The sequence below is a fragment of the Pseudophryne corroboree genome, chromosome 7 (genome assembly GCF_028390025.1).
Source record: "Pseudophryne corroboree isolate aPseCor3 chromosome 7, aPseCor3.hap2, whole genome shotgun sequence".
Classification (NCBI taxonomy): domain Eukaryota; kingdom Metazoa; phylum Chordata; class Amphibia; order Anura; family Myobatrachidae; genus Pseudophryne; species Pseudophryne corroboree.
In genome coordinates this window covers 408,741,526-408,755,903 of record NC_086450.1, presented here as the reverse complement: position 1 = coordinate 408,755,903, position 14,378 = coordinate 408,741,526, and the positions used below count along the sequence as shown (strand labels likewise).

At 47.1% G+C, this 14,378-nt stretch overlaps 1 protein-coding gene and 1 long non-coding RNA gene across 8 annotated transcripts in view; one reads left to right on the top strand and one right to left on the bottom strand.

The window, feature by feature from the left end:
- The window catches only part of LOC134943792 (uncharacterized), a 47,019-nt gene extending 36,122 nt beyond the window's left edge, over positions 1-10,897 (top strand). The window contains exon 3 of the long non-coding RNA XR_010181757.1: positions 10,362-10,897. This is a non-coding gene — a long non-coding RNA (uncharacterized LOC134943792). The remainder of the gene's footprint in view (positions 1-10,361) is intronic.
- The window catches only part of LOC134945416 (ankyrin repeat and fibronectin type-III domain-containing protein 1-like), a 1,003,308-nt gene that overhangs the window by 217,960 nt on the left and 770,970 nt on the right, over positions 1-14,378 (bottom strand). The gene's annotated exons all lie outside the window — the stretch shown is intronic.

Sequence of the window (14,378 nt, the reverse complement as noted above, 5' to 3'; positions counted from 1 at the left end):
TGGCCTATTTTTTTTAAAGAAAAGTTATAAGGCCAAAACTGCCCTGAAAACCAAATACTGTGGTAAGGCTATTCCGGTACTTCATTTCTAGCCTGAAGAAGTGTGGAAATGACCACCCTGGGAATACCCATTCGGACTAGGATAAGGCGTACAACCGCCCCGCCGTCAAACGCAGCCGCGGTAAGTCCTGATACACGCCCGGATCTTGTTGTAACAGTTCCTCGCGTAGTGGAAAAGGCCAGGGATCTTATATGAACAAATCTTGGAAAATTGGATACCAAGCCCTCCTTGGCTAGACCGGAACAATGAAGATCGCCGGAACCTCCGTTCTTCTTACTTTCATCGCCTTCCGCAGAGTGAAAGCGGAGGGGACACACATACTGAAAACACCCAAGGTGTCACGAGGTCGTCCACCGCTATAACTCGAGTGACCCTTGACCTGGAATCCTATTCCTGAGGTCTCTCGTTGAGGCGAGACGCCAACATGCCCAATTGAGACACTCCTCAAAAACTTGTCACAACTGCTAAACTTCTCGATGACGACAGTCTTTCTCCCGGATGGAGAGGGCGTCTGCAGAGGAAATCTATTTCTCCTTCGTTTACGTCCGGAAACGAAGACTGCTAATATAACCTTTACCAGTCTTTCCACTCAGGGAAACCATTTCAGCTTCTGCCAATGGCGCTCCGGTCCTTGTTCCGCCCTAGCGACTTACTTACGCCACTGCTGTCAAGTCGTCCGACAGACTTAATACAGGCAGATCACGAAGAATATTGTTCGTTGAAAACCGTTCTTAATTCAAGAAAGCTTATTGTAGACAAGCTTCTCAGCTTGACCTATTCCTCTGGAAATGGTTACCATATAAGGACTACTCCCCAGCCTCGGCTATCCGCATACATGGACACCAGGATCTAATCCTGGATCTCGAACCTTCGTCCCTCTAGGAGGTGAGAACTGAGCAGACACCACAGGAGTGATATCCTGGCCATTAGAACTATATTCCGGTGCATGTGCAGGTGAAACCCGGACCACAACCCCAACAGGTCCCATGAAATCCACTCTGGCATTCGACCTGCTCACCGAAAAAGCCTCTTAGGCCGCACTCAACTTCTTCATCGACAGAACAAACAGATGGAGTGGCACCACAAATCTGATCCGACTCAGAATCCTCAGACCACTTTTCCACAGGAAAACACAGAACCTCAACAGTTCATTATCTACCCTGATACTACCTTCGACATCTGCATCGTTGGGAACAACAGCCCTTCCCTGTGATGAAGAACAGTCAGAGAGAAACAACGATTTGGACCACTTGTTTCTTGACCTCGCCTCAAGCAGGCGAACATCTCAGTACAGAATAACAATGGCTCTTACTATTGCGAGAAAACCATCATACTACCATCACTCCAGGGAAATGGCCAAGACCATCCTGGCTATCCCTCCAGGTAATCTGAATGCGTAGAACAACACATGTAACTTTTTTTTTTCTTAACCGGGACAGGAGGACAAGGCCCGAACCTGACACACCCTTAGTATGGCGCCGCGTACTACCTCCCCTTCCAGAGGGGAAACGGCAATATCCATTATAAAACCAGTGAGGGGAAACATCAGTAATCCAAAATGTCCCCCTTTGGCTTCCATAAGTAACTCACCGGTCCTAGTCTATTCCCAGACTAACCGAAAGTAGTAACGGAGTCCTCACCGGAGCGGGGTCCCACCATATAGACTCTGTGACATGTGTCGTATGTGGTAGAAAAAGAAACGACATCCTCTTCTGCGAACCTAACAGGCTGCAGAACTCTTACCTTTCCACCTTTCACATGCTGTACAAAAAGTGAAAAACAAAAAACTGTATTTAACCGATTAAAATGACTGCATCCCCCAAAAGAATGCGTCACCAACTGTTGCCAGGGAATCCAACTCCCGAAGTTAGACTTACCAGGAATATCCACCGAGATCGGCTGAACTGAGGCATCCCCCCAACCAGCAGTACACCGTCCCAGGGAAAAAAACTCTAGTAACTCTCGGAATCAGCCTCAGCCGTCCCCTGGCCATACTACCTGTATACGTACGGCAGTATGCTGCAAAATGATAGAGAAGATCCAACATAAGGAACCTCCCCTCGCTCTTTAGGGTAAATCTATTTTATGACTTACCGAACACAAACACTCCCTCACGTGCCTGCAACCCTCACAGCATAGAAAATAATGATATCACAGCTTTCCTGTATACGATCCTTTGAGACAGGGCTCCGTGTCGACCAGTCGTTGATTTTCACAATATTCCATCCGTGGCGGAAAAGGAATAACCCTTCGGACTTCTGGAGAGGGTGTGAGTCACGGTCGACCGAGAGCTTCATCAACAGAGCGACCAGCACATGAGAAGAAATACTATTAATTCAGTATTCATTATAAATCATAATATGAATTTACATATTGTAATACACATATAGCCACATATCCTAAATATATATATATCTATAACATACATATAATCGGATTGTCCCGAGCCTTCTGGTCTCAAGTGACATTAATGTGGTCTGAACATGTATGACCATGTACTGAAAAGCCCCAGTTGTGGATCTACCAGGAAACATTATATTCGACAGAAAACTCCAGTATTCGTCGACAGCAGGGATTAGTAACCAGGCAAAATTACCGTCTTGCGACCCCAAGCGGTTCGAGGGAAGCAACGTACAACTGTATATACACAGGTATAAGTCAGATACCGCATGTCCATTTACCCCGGCGACAACAGACGGTGCCTACAGGGTCACCCACATACCATTTTGCCTCCCATATAATATTTACTTTTTATGTTGTAGCGAGTACCCACGTGCGTCGGCGATGCCGACAGGGAACCCCATATGTGTTTACAACAGAACACTCACGCCTGCCGACACAAGTGTACTAAAATGGGTATATCTGACAGGGGGCACACAGAAGTTACACACAAGAATGAATTCATGGTCATTCCTAACTCAACTAGTGGTATATAAGTGCAACATAACACTAAACACTATGCCCCCCTCTTGTTTGTGCTTTACAAACTTCTTGGAGGGGACAGAGGGAAAATGGCGCTGACTGTATGTGTGAGGCTAAGCCCCGCCCCACTATATTCTATAAAGCCAGGTCGAGCACCGTATATAGTGTAAAGACACTATATACTCACAGAAAACAATGCTGCTCAGGGTGCCCCCCCGTGCGCCCTGCACCCCAGGTAACCGACGGCGTGTGGGAGCCCCGGCGCACCGCGCGCCCGCAGCCCTCTAATGACGGGTTATCGCATGCGGCGCCCGGGACCCCCAAATCACATATATATACAAGAAACTGTTAAATATATATGCTGCCCAGGGCGCAACCCCCCCCGGCGCCCTGCACCCATGGAAGCCGGCGGCGGGGGAGAAATGGCGCGCAGTGCGCTATAATGCACCGGCGGGGGTCTGTACACGGAGCCCCGGCGGCGCAAGTTGTCAGTCTAAAAAAAAAAAAAAAACTAACTCGCTGCCCAAGGCGCTCCCCCCCCCTCCCCGTGTAAGCGGCGGCGGGGGATCAAAGGCACATAGCACTAAACCATGCTGGCGGGGGAATGAAACACGGTGCCCAGGCACCAAAATGCTTTCAAATGCCAGACTTATTAAGAAAACCAGTAACTTGCTGCCCAGGGCGCTCCCCCCCCAGCGCCCTGCACCCTGTGAGTGCGTTGGTGTGTGGGAGCAATGGCGCGCAGCGCGACCGCTGCGCTGTACCGTTACTGAAGTCTTCTGCCGTCACTGAAGTCTTCTGTTCTTCACATACTCACCCGGCTTCTTTCTTCTGGCTTCTGTGAGGGGGGTGACTGCGCGGCTCCGGGAACAAGCAGCTAGGCGCACCAAGTGATCGAACCCTCTGGAGCTAATGGTGTCCAGTAGCCGAGAAGCAGAGCCCTTGAACTAAGAAGAAGTAGGTCCCTCACTCCCACGCTGCAGGGAGCCTGTAGCCAGCAGGTCTACCTGAAAATAAAAAACCTAACATAAAGTCTTTTAGAGAAACTCAGGAGAGCTCCCCTAGTGTGTGACCCATCACTCCTGGGCACCAAGTCTAACTGAGTCTGGAGGAGGGGCATAGAGGGAGGAGCCAGTTCACACCCAGTTTAAGTCTTTATAGTGTGCCCAAGCTTCTGCAGATCCATCTATACCCCATGGTCCTTTTGGAGTCCCCAGCATCCTCTAGGACGTAAGAGAAACACAGGCGTGTCAAGGCCGTTTTCGGGGGGGCGTGTATCTACAGTCAGCTCCGAGATCGTACGTGCAAAAACATGGGGCCCGCATCGCTACTGCAGTTGCGTACTAGATGTATACACAATTGCAAATTTCTTTGCAATGGCTCCGGTAGGCGTCTGTTTTCATTTCTGGGCGTCAGGATCACTAGCAGTTCTGTAGCTTAGAGAATCGTAACTGCATCTGTGCACAAACATAAATTAGGGGGGTAATTCAGATCTGATCGCTGCTGTGCGTTTTCACACAGTGGGCAATCAGATCTGCACTGTGCCGGCACATCGCACAACAGCGACAGGCTTCGGCGCCTAGCGACGGGATGGTGCGCAAAAATTCGGACGCACTGGTGTCCGTAAGGTGATTGACAGGAAGAGGCCGTCTGTGGGTGGCAACTGACCGTTTTCCAGGAGTGTCCGGTAAAACGCAGGGGGGCTCAGGCGTTTTGAGGGACTGAGGTCAGCCCCGGCCCCGATCAGCAGAATTACATTGCAGCGGTTGAGTAAGTCCTGGGCTGCGCAGAGACTGCACAAACTGATTTTTTCCCCCTCCCCCTGTAGGCGGTGACTATCTGATTGCAGGACTGCAAAAAAGGCAGCCCAGCGATCAGATCTGAATTACCCCCTAGGTCCAGTGTTCGATTTAGCTGGTGGTAACATTAAAAGCCACAATTGAATGACTTGTCTACTTACTATACTCCACCTGACTCAGGTTGGAATTCTGTTGTGTGATTCAGGCCCGGGAAGATCTGCTGAATGGAAGGAAAGCAGACAGACAGACCTGTCAGTCATTCTTTATTTCTGCCAAAATGTTGTGTTTAGTTGGGTGCCATGTACACCGTGTTACTGCTAACAGCCCCTAAAGTCATTCTTATTTCTGAATAACCAATGGCCATCTTTACACATCGCACATGTACATGTTGCTGCTTCTAGTACTGCAGAACTGCTGACAATAAATATATATATATATATATATATATATATATATGCAGCATTTCCTCTCTGTCCCCTGGAGCATGCCTGAGGGGTCCTATTCACTGTATGAAGGATAAGAACATTTGTCAGCGCTCATGGCTTAAGCATTACTTGTTAACCCTTGGCCTGCCAGGGTCGCACACATACGACTGATTTCAATTACAAAGTTGTAAGATATACGAAATGAAATATTTGTTAACAAATATACTCCAACAAACAAACAAACAATAATAATAGATGATTACTTTTCTAGAAAGAAAAGTTTCCATGTGGGTGATGGCGGATCATATTTAGATATCTCTGTCTTCCAAATATTATCCTACCCTTGCAGTAAACATAATTTCTTTGTTATATTTTCGATTGTTTAGGACAATAGGTGTATGACTTAAACATGTAGCGTGATCTTTATGAATAGACATATATTTTTTCAGTCACAGTGTAACAAGAAGCGGTGAACTAGGGCACACTGATTAATTAGGCTTTAACACAATGCCTCACTGGGCCTTCTGCGGGAGACTACCGATTTTCAGTGTTGTCCCCCGCAGCCCTGGGAGGGTGTGTGAGTCTCCCGCAAGCGCCCGCATCCTGCCCGCTTCCTATTAAAGCGGGCAGGACAAAAATTATAAAAAACATAATCAGCTGTGGAAAGGGGCGGAGTTAAAGACGCAAATCGCCTAATGGGCCTAATGACATGAGAGTCCGGTCCCGCACTTAAAGTGATCTGCTGCGTCTCCTCTCTGGGCTTCTCCCGGAGTGGAGCAAAATAAAGTAGGCAAGTATGTGACAGGTACCACATAGAGACACAGAAAGAATTTGGATTTTAGTGGGTGTTCCAGGGTGGTAACTGGACCTGTCACTGACAGCCGCTGCATCTAAACACGCAGAACCCAGGACGCCTCTGCAAGTGAGCGTCTCACTATTGACAAAAAATCGGCCACGGCACTGGCATAAAAACAAAGACATGTCTGCGGCCAAGGAGGCATCCGCACTTACGTCCGACTGAGAATCAGGCCCACAGTCTCATTAGGCAAATATCATGCTGCAGCACACTAACATGGGAACCCACAAAATACAAAAGAATTGTACAAGTGCGCAGCCAATAGCAGCTGGTATGAGGATGGTCAAAAAACCCTTGTATATATAATATAAGAGAAAGGAAATAAAACCAGTGCTAACTGTGAAACATGACATACATAGGACGGTTTGCTTTATATAAAAGTATCACAACTTATTCCATAGATATATAATAAAACAAAGACATGCATTGTAAATACAATCTAAATTAAAAGTTGTAGAACACCCCCATATATCTGTTCTCTACTGCATGTCCACACCTATAGCTTTGTATGAAGTTCCAAAAGTTTTTGGCTAGGACAACCTCCAATAGAATGCATTCACTGTGGAACAATATTGCTTTACCGGACGTCAATGTAAGGTGATCCCTTGGTATTGCATCAGCCTTAGGACCAGTCCATTTCAGCAGCTGAAGGGATAAACGCTGTGGTCCAGAGTACAGTGCTGGAGCAATGGGGGTCATTCCGAGTTGATCGCTCGCTGCCGATTTTCGCAGCGCAGCGATCAGGTGAGAAAACGGCATTTATGCGCATGCGTATGCCCCAAAATGCGCACGCGCGACGGACGGGTACAAAGCTCTTTGTGGTTGTGCACAGGTTCTAGCAAAGTTTTCCTTCGCACTGACGGCCGCAAGAAGATTGACAGGAAGGGGGCGTTTCTGGGTGTCAACCGACCGTTTTCAGGGAGTGTTTGCAAAAACGCAGGCGTGTCTGAAAAACGCAGGCGTGGCTGGGCGTTTGCTGGGCGGGTGTATGACATCAAATCTGGACACAAATAGGCTGAAGTGATCGCAAGCGCTGAGTAGGTTCAGGGCTACTCTGAAACTGCACAAACTGGTTTTGCAGAGCTCGGCTGCACATGCTAAGCTAAAATACACTCCGCAGTGGGCGGCGGCATAGCGTTTGCACAGCTGCTAAAAACTGCTAGTGAGCGATCGACTCGGAATGACCCCCAATGTCCAATAGTCGCCAAATGTAAATGCCAAACGTTTCAAGTGGATGCACAGAAGTAGAGTGGGGTTCAGGTGGGTGATGACAGAAGCTCTACAACATTTAGATTGTATTTACAATACATATCTGTGTTTTATTATATATCTATGGAATAATTGTGATTAAAGCAAACCGTCCTATGTATGTCATTTTTCACAGCTGGCGCTGGTTTTATTTACTTTTTCTTATATTACACTAACATGACAAGCCTGTGTACTGAAAGGTTTCCCGGTGGCAGCCTTAGCGCTAGGAGGCAGCAGGCGCTGCTGTCACTGTTTCCCAAGAGTCTTCAGAAGTTCTAGGCCTGGGGCGGTGGATTGTAGAACAATAACAGGATTTGTTGTTAAAACACTTGGATGATTTTGTTGTTTTGGGCTGTGGAGAGAGGTCCTTTCCCGCTCTGCCTTGCAGCATTTACATCCAGCAGCTCCATCCTGTAATGAGCTTGGTAAGGCAAGAGGGATTTTACATCCAAGGAAACTAGGAGGCTGTCACTTTCTAACAATTACAGTAAAACGTGATGGATTGTGTACTAAAAGTGAATATATCCCACAGATACTAAATGGTTTGTAATAATTATGTTGCACACATGAAGAATGAAGTGCAGAACACAGGGACGTTCAATTGGGAGTGAAGTTTAGCGAGGTAAAAACTTTTGCTTAACTCGCGCCCAATTTTGGATTATCGAGTGTATGCACACTCCCGAGACCCACGGTATCCAATTACAAAAAAATGGTTGCAGGATTTTCATCGATGAAAACCCTGCGGCATGGGTTTAAAAAAATAAAACAATATACTCACCTGCCCGGTGCTCTCCGGTGGTCTCTGCAGCTCCCAGTGGTCTCCTGTCCATCTTCTGACTAGGCAGGGGGCTGCTGGGAGTCCCAGGGGCTCCTGGGAGACGCAAGGCTTGCTGGGAGATGTAGTTCTCCCATCAGCTGGCTCCAGGGGGTGGGATCACAAATATCCCCCCCCAGGGTCACACACACACGCACACTCATGGGCATGCATCTTCCGTCTGGCTATGGCCTCTGTAGCTGCGCGTCTGGGAATGCAGCCGCTATCATTGACACTCCATGCATCACTCCCATAACAAGCCCGTGAGATGGACTTTTTATGCATTCACTTCAGGCCATTTCCCAAAAACGTTGCTGTCCCTCTGGCTCGGACCCAACAGGACCTTTGTGCTGACACTCTGTAACGCATGCGCTGTAGGGTGTATCTGAACTTTTCCTGCATGCGCAGTTGCAACTAATCGCTGAACTACATGAACATCGGCTTTGCGTGTGGTCTGAATGCGACTCAGAATCAGGCTCTAAGGGGGGGATTCAGTTCTGTGCCGTGTCTGGTTGCACACATTACTATCTACAATCGTTGCTAATTTTCCCTTGCACCTACAGTACATGGTTTTCCTGGGTATGGATCAGCAGATCTACATAGAAAAGGTTTACAGTCACTAGGCCAACCACTATTGTTCGACATGCATTAGGCCGACAGGGTGAAAAGGTCGACATGACAAAAGGTTGACAAGACATTAAAAAACAATTGGTGTAGTTTTTGCCAAGCTTCGGGCACGGTGCCTCTCACCGCTAGGCACAGGTTACTATTCCAAATCGTAGTCCATGTGGATGGTAAAGTATGAAAAAGTTGAGTAAATCGCTAAAAACCCCATAAAAGCTGTGTTGGCCATATGTGTGTCGACCATATGAACCTATCGACCTTTTGTACCTGCGACCATAAGCACTGTCGACCTTTTACATGCTGAACTACAAACCATGTCGACATTTTGTCTATGGTAACTTAATGTATGATGACCATTAGTGGTCGACCTAATGGCTGTCAACCTTTTCATGGTCAACCTAGAGCCTATATACCGGTTTTCCTAAGGTTCAAAATTCCAAATAAATTACTCTAATAGTAATTGTAACTACTATAGTGTTCAAGTATGTTTATGACCACATGGGGTCCTACATTATTAGGGGTGCTCTTTAATGAGGCTAATAAAGATTTGGGCCCATAAACACAATCACTTGGGACAATAATACCACCACTTGGGCCCATAACACTGCCAACACTGCCACCTGGGCCTAAACCACCACCACTTAGGCCCATAACACCACCATTGGGCCTATAACACCACCACTTGGGCCCATAACAACACCACTTGGGCCCATAACACCACCACCTGGGCCCATAACACCCCCACCACCTGGGCCCATAACCACCACCACCTGGGCCCATAACACCACCACCTGGGCCCATAACACCACCACTTGGGCCTATAACACCACCACTTGGGCCCATAACACCACCACTTGGGCCCATAACACCACCACCTGGGCCCATAACACCACCACTTGGGCCCATAACAACACCACTTCACTTGGGCCCATAACACCACCACCTGGGCCCACAAACTCAGTCTATGTGCGATCACCCCACACCAATTCCCCTACCAATTCTTATCTGTTCACTACCACTGTCTGTTATATAGCAGCTCAGCAGCACATTGGCAGGGAGAGAGAGCGTGTGCTGGGCTGGGGGAGAGAGAGCGTGTGCTGGGCTGGGCTGGGCTGGGGGAGAGAGAGCGTGTGCTGGACTAGGGAAGGGAGGCTGCTGTCTGTCCCTGCCTGATGTGGTGCTGTCGCAGGGTTGCAACACAGTGGTCAAACGCAGGGAACAGGTGAGAAATACTACAGGAGGGGGGTGGGGGGTGGGGAGGAGGAACGTTCACACGAATGCCCACATCCCCCCAGATCTGCCCCTGAATTCTAAACACATATTTGCTGCAAGAACACATTTCATATAGGGGAAACTCTGCATTTTAATTTTAGTATGTCTTTAACAGTTTAACTACAATAAAACTTTTTTTTAAGTGGAAATGGCTAGAGTATCAGCTAAGCATCAAATAGTCTAATAATTGCACCCAAACCCCATCCACAAAACTGAATGCTGAATCTCATAGCAATGCTAAGCTGATTTTTAATACACCACCCAAACATAATACAACTTTATATATATATATTAACAATTCAAGTGGTGCCAGGTTTGAAAGCATGCTTCTTTTTTTTCAGCCTGGGAAAGCTGATTTTCTGAAGGAGTCCAGACAGTGATGACGGGGGAAGCCATGCCGAGATGCGGTTACACAGGCTTGGCAACTGCAGCCTTGATGAATTTTACTTTTTTATGGAGCAACGTGAACCTCCCTTGATACCGACCACACAGCCTGAAAGGAGCGCAGGGCAGAGAGAGGGAGAGGTGAGCTAGGCTGTGAGGTGGGACCTGTGACGGGGAGAGAGACACACAACAGTCACTAGCTGCAAACTTTCCATCTCACTGTCTCCTGGGACCAGTATACACTCATATGTATTAGACTCACTTCCAATCATGACAAAGGTACTGTATATATAATTACACCAAAATTTTACCCAGCAAAGGTACAAGCAGATATTTCATTTACTTTAAGCCACGTTACGGCGGATGCATAGAAGCAAATTATGATTTTAGGGGGAACCTAAAAAATATAATATGAAGTTGCGTAAATCCTTTTTGTTACTTTTTGACTTATTTGGGTTTGTTAGCAAAGCCAAAAAGTTAGCAATTGGGCAAAACTATGGGGGTCATTCCGACCCGATCGCACGCTGCAGTTTTTTGCAGCGAAGCGATCGGGTCTGAACTGCGCAAGTGCCGCGACCACAGTGCACAGGTGCATTGCTGCCCGGCGACGGGAAACGCCGGGCAGCGCGGGACCTTACGAAGAAATTGATCGCAAGGTGATTGACAGCAAGAAGGCGTTTCTGGGTGGCAACTGACCGTTTTCTGGGAGTGCCGTGGAAAACGCAGGCGTGTCCAGGCGTTTGCAGGGCGGGTGTCTGACGTCAATTCCGGGGGCAGGACAGGCTGAAGTGATCGCAGCAGCTGAGTAAGTTCAGAGCTACTCAGAAACTACAACTCGGAATGACCCCCTATGTGCACTGCAGGTGGGGCAGATATAACATGTGCAGAGATAGTTAAATTTGGGTAGGTTATATTGTTTCTGTGCAGGGTAAATACTGGCTGCTTTATTTTTACATTGCAATTTAGATTTCAGTTTGAAAACACCACACCTAATCTAACCCTACATCTGCCCCACATGTTACATGTGCCCCACCTGCAGTGCAACAATGTTTTCCCCATTGGCTAACTTTTTTGCTATGCTAACACACCTGAATAACCCCCTTTGTCGGAAAAATGTAATTTATGTTTTTGCAAATGAAAAAAAAACTGTCCTGGAATCATAAGCAAAAATGTCATGAAATGACAATATTTTGCATATACATACATAACAGAAATAAATAAATAAATAAATTAATAAGTACAGGCTAATACCCCAATAAAACACACAAGCAGTATAAAAAATATGAGTCACATGTAACTAAGGCATGTCAGTAATAAAAATAACTAAATAAATAAATATAAAATAGCTACAATAGCTACTGTATATGACTAAATGTATGCAATAGATTTAAACTATGTAACATAATCATTCATGCAGCTAACGCCTGATCTACAGATGTGTCCTCATACCAGACTTTCCTACCCTCCTGGAAGTTGTGGGAGACTCATGATTTTTCTGGTAGTTCCCTGCATCCCAGCATTCCATCTGCTTCCTAATAAGTATGGGAAGATAAAACGGGAATATTTGGATACGCGCAGAGGGGTGGGTGTTGCAAATTGCATTATTTAGCTCTGGCCCCTCCACATGGACCCACAAAATGCGGCATTATGTCATGTTGGGCGAGGGGCCTAATGCCCTGGATAGCCAGTCCTCACCCCCAAATCTGTCATCTCCTCTCTGAGCAGCGCCTGGAAAGTAGACAACCAAAGTCGGATAGTATGCCTCATACATAATTGCTGCAGTCACACCAAACAGCCCCTCTAAGCGCACCAGGTCTCATGAGACTGTGCTAGCAACAGGCGTCTTTGTTTCCGCAACGTGACTAGGATGCACCAGGAGACTTCGCTGATTAATTTGATACACTTGTAAATCTGTGTGCGACTCTTAGTCTGTATATGAAGTGCTACAATGCGGCGGCCGCAGCTGTTTTTCCATGTCAGTTCTGTTTCACATACAGAGTCAGTCGCACACAAATATACAAGTGTTGCACATCAATATATTAGCAGAGTCTCCTGATGCGTCCTGGGCGTAAGACGCATTTCATCCAAAAAAGATGCCCTGTGCTAGCAGAGTCACTCGCACCAGGCATCTCCCGCTGCGTGGCATATTGAGGCTAGCTGTATGAGGACGCATCTGTAACTTAGAGGTAGATGATTAATAGTGCGCTATAGATACAGGTGCCAATCAAAAATATTAAGATTTCTCTCAAATCAATGGGCTCGTTTAGACCATCTCAACAGAAAGGTCTCAGATTGTGAATCCAGACGGCCTCCCTTAGACACAGAGCCGGATTAAGCCATCCCATTAGGTCCCACACACACTCCATTTTGAATCAGAGGAGGCTACACCTGGCAGCTCAGCTATTCAGTAACAGCGTCCGCCGAAGAGCTCCTACGTACACTGCCAGTCTTGCGGGATTTCCCTGTCTGTGAGCCGCCATGAAGCTGTCCCTGCTGCTGCTCCGTTCTGTGAGTGATGTGTGTGCTGTATCCCTGCTGCTGCTCCGTTCCACGCCTAGAGAGTGAGGGAGCATGTCTCGGGAGGGGTGGCTGTGCGTGCAACCTCCATGCCCTGGCCCCCCACCAGCCTTAATCCGACCCTGTTTAGGCAAATTCCTTAGATGCAGTATGGATCAGTAATACATGCAGGAGTTGTGACGTCCCCTACTACTGTACATTACCATATTACTGCTATCACTGCTGCTTCTATCTAAGCAGCAGCAATAGTTACTCCAAGCACATCTGAATGAAACACACGTGCGTAAAACAGAGGGCCTAATTTAGGGTTGATTGCAAAAGCAAAATCTTTCTCTAATGGGCAAAACCATGTGCACTGCAGGAGGGGCAGATGTAACATGTGCAGAGAGAGAGATTTGGGTTGGGTGTGTTCAAACTGAAATCTAAATTGCAATGTAAAAATAAAGCAGCCAGTATTTACCCTGCACAGAAACAATATAACCCACCCAAATCTGACTCTCTCTGCACATGTTACATCTGCCCCCCCCCCCCCCCCCCCCCCCCCGCACATGGTTTTGCCCATTAGAGAAAGATTTTGCTGTTGCAATCAACCTTGAATTAGGCCCTGAGTGTGTTGGTGTACACATTCTTCAAAGGAAGAGGAGTATTAGAACTCAAGGACATGCACTGAGACTGGAGGGAGGCAGGTGCGGTGCGAATTTAATGAAGAATTGCTTCACAGAAAGGGTAGTGGATAAGTGGAAGAGCCTCCCATCAGAGGTGGTAGAGGCTAAGACTGTAGCGCAATTTAAACATGCTTGGGATAGACATATGAATATCCTTACAAAGAATTAAGGTTCGAAAAGGGTTGAGATTGCCTAAAGGATAAAAAAAGGGGCAGACTAGATGGGCCAAGTGGTTCTTATCTGCCGTCAAATTCTATGTTTCTATGTTTCTATACATGTATACTGGATAGATAGACAGACAGACAGACAGACAGACAGATAGATAGATAGATAGATAGATAGATAGATAGATATAGATAGGATGCGTTTATGTGACCGGCGGTCAGGAGACTGCAGGTCACAATACCGAAGCCAGGAGCCCGTCATCTGAAAATCCCGCTGGTCGGCATGCTGACCAACAGGGAATTTTCCTACTCGTGGGTATCCACGACACCCATAGAGTGGAAATAGAACCTGTGGTGAGCGAAGGGAGCCCGCAAGGGGCTTAATTGCACTGGCCCCCCACAGGCCATCCAACAGCCGGGATCCTGCCATTGGTATTGTGAACAGCGGTCTCCTGACCGTCGGTCACACATGCCCAACCCAGCTAGATATCTATCTACTGTATCTCTATCTACTATATATACATATATATATATATATGTTTTTGGGTCTTGTTTTGTGGTACAATAAACCTTCAAGAATTGAGTTCATAGCAGTAGACCATGGATGGGGAACCTTTGGCCCTCCAGC